This window comes from Scylla paramamosain, chromosome 44 (genome assembly GCF_035594125.1).
Source record: "Scylla paramamosain isolate STU-SP2022 chromosome 44, ASM3559412v1, whole genome shotgun sequence".
Taxonomy (NCBI): Eukaryota; Metazoa; Arthropoda; class Malacostraca; order Decapoda; family Portunidae; genus Scylla; species Scylla paramamosain.
The window spans coordinates 9,516,114-9,519,617 of record NC_087194.1 but is presented as its reverse complement, the minus strand read 5'-3'; positions in this window follow the sequence as shown (position 1 = coordinate 9,519,617).

Below are 3,504 nucleotides of genomic sequence, written 5' to 3'. Positions count from 1 at the left end.
AGGGAAAGTAGGAGGGAACAGAAAAGGGACTACTGTCAGTTGTCTCAGATACCTGAGTTTCAGTGTGGAAAAGAAGATGAGGTTTAGAAGAGGAGAGGTGGTGTTTTACAGATTGAATATTAGATCTTAGAGCACGAATGTTGCAGAAGTTAATGAAGAAAAAGTTGAGGGGAGTGTCAAGACACTTAGTGTCGTCGACAGAAAGGCAGTCCAACCTGGGAACATTTATGGTTCCCTCCCTAGATGGGGACTCTGAGGCTGGTGTAGGAGTCGCCATGATTTTGAAATTTTTGAGTGAAGGGTGTGTGTTATTAGGTGCTTGTAGTTTTGTGTGGAGGAAGAGAGTTGTCTTTAGAGGGCAGGCTGTGATTGCCCTCTTGTATTGTGAGACACAAAAGGGAAACGTTCAGTGAGGTCACAGCTGGGCTTAATGTTAAGTTCACAGCTCCCCTGAACAATGCTTTATATATATATATATATATATATATATATATATATATATATATATATATATATATATATATATATATATATATATATATATATATATATATATATATATATATATATATATATATATATATATATATATATATATATATATATATATATATATATATATATATATATATATATATATATATATATATATATATATATATATATATATATATATATATATATGACACCGCATTCCACCCTTCTCACAGTTGCCATTAACTCTGCTAGCTTCCCAAGATTACCACCTGTGTAATCTAGTGCACGACCCAACTACTGTTTAGAGGCTGCTTCTAGTCTTCTGCAACCCTTAAACAGATAGTTATTACATCGGGTTCCGTCCCTCTCACGGCTGCCACTACCTTGGGTCAGCTTCTCAAAACTTCCAACTTTGTAGTTTAGTGCAGGGCTCACAGTCACCTTTACAGGGTTCTTCTTGTCTCCTGTGGTGAATTTAACAAATGAGGTCGACAAACTGTTTCACCTCCTACAGGTAAGGGAATATCGCAAGTGCCAAAAAACTCTAATTAGTTGAGAGAATGGCAAGCCACATTCTAGAAAGCACAGCTAGGACAAGGGATAAACGGTTTTAAGGATTGTAATATTTTATGAGCTCTCATCCTCATGAAAAAGCAAGCAAAATCCACCCACACTTGTAAAATATTATCTCTTCCTGCTGAGCAGTACCATCTACAGAAGACAGACAAGTCCACTAAGACAAAATTATGCCCGGGGAAGGAGTATAAATCACTGCACAAGAGAGAAACTATAATCCTGTGGGCCTTAAGCTCCCAAGAGATCTATAAATCCCAGCAGCATTTAATGGTACAACAAGAAGCTACACCAAACACAGGACACCAGGCCGGGGCAAGCAAGGGGACTGGTCGTCACCACGAGTCTAGCTTGGCACGACACACAGTCAAAACCCTTATGACTGGTGTGTTACTTATATAAATCGACAAGAGCGGTACTGCTCGTAACTCATATCCAATACCAACTGATTAATGCCCTCTAAACTAAAATATAATCCTATTCCGTGCCAGTGCTCACTCCTCGCTCACTACATTTGCACCGTCCGCCTGTAAACAACTGAATAAAGGAGGCACGTCACGCCACGTTGGCGCGTACGTCTCTGATTGAGTGGTGGAAGTCACATGACAAAGAAGAGGGGAGATAGATGGGGCGGGGGATTAACGCACCGACACTCGCCTTGCTCATTCAATACAAGGCACAGTGACATTAATATCAATCCTGCTTGCTGCACTTCCCTGAAGGAAATGGTTGCAATTTAACTGCTGCATGATGTACACAAATATCTACTCTTCCCTGTGGTAGTACTTTTAATATGCTGCTCAAAAGGGAAGTGTAAGAAAAAAATAAATATATAGCCTAGTAAACTGTGGAGGGACTAGATGTTCTCTTCTCATGTCCCTTCCAAATATCTTCTCCCTTCTTCCTACTATTCTCTTTTTTTTTTGTATATATAATTTACACAATATATAACGATAAATAAATAAATAAATAAATAAATATATATATATATATATATATATATATATATATATATATATATATATATATATATATATATATATATATATATATATATATATATATATATATATATATATATATATATATATATATATATATATATATATATATATATATATATATATATATATATATATATATATATATATATATATATATATATATATATATATATATATATATATATATATATATATATATATATATATATATATATATATATATATATATATATATATATATATATATATATATATATATATATATATATATATATATATATATATATATATATATATATATATATATATATATATATATATATATATATATATATATATATATATATATATATATATATATATATATATATATATATATATATATATATATATATATATATATATATATATATATATATATATATCATTAAGTGAATTGTTCATGTTGACAAGTAGTTGGGTTTAGGAAGGGGGATAAAAACCCAGGGAGGAGTTAGGATTCTTTTAATCTCTAATGTTTCGGCTGAATAGCCATCCTCAGAGAGATTGATTTACATGAGTGAAAACACACTATTTATAACAACATACAAAATTTTCTCATTTGACATTCGTACAGTCGTCCTGTTTTAGACAAATATTTATTAATTATGGAAGCCTTGTCCGAGTTTGGTACAATAAATATTTGTCTAAAACAGGATTAAAAATAGCAACTTTAGCGGGAGAGAAAATTGGTGAGCTAACGAGGACTAAAGAGACCGGACTTGTAAATAATAACAGCATAATGTACAGCATACCATGCAAAGGTTGTACAAAGCAGTACATAGGAGAAACAGGCAGGGGACTTAAAACAAGAATAACAGAGCATAGGAGAGATGTTTTAAAACACAACACATCAAACTCCCTTGTATTGCACATAGAAAAATGTAAACACCTACCAAAATGGGAAGAGGCTAAAGAAATTAAAGTTGGATTGAAGAAAAGAATGAGAAAAGCTATAGAGGCAGCCCTCATAACAACTAGGGAAGTCATTAACCACAGAGAAGGTTTAATCAGGTGGGCGGGTAATTCCGCCAGGTTGGCCCTCAGGTCAGGTACAAGGAAAATCCCCAGTAAAGGGTCGTCACGTAGGCGGATATTACCACCTGACTAGGAAAATAAAATTAGGTGAGGTACACGCCAGGATGGCAATACTCTGTACGAATGTCAAATGAGAAAATTTTGTATGTTGTTATAAATAGTGTGTTTTCACTCGTGTAAATCAGTCTCTCTGAGGATAGCTATTCAGCCGAAACGTTAGAGATTAAAAGAATCCTAACTCCTCCCTGGGTTTTTATCCCCCTTCCTAAACCCATATCATTGAGTGATGTGATTTTTTTTTTCTTTCACATTCTTACGTTACCCTGCAAAGGGTGAGATTAAGGTCTCTTACCGGGATTGAAGGTGACATAAC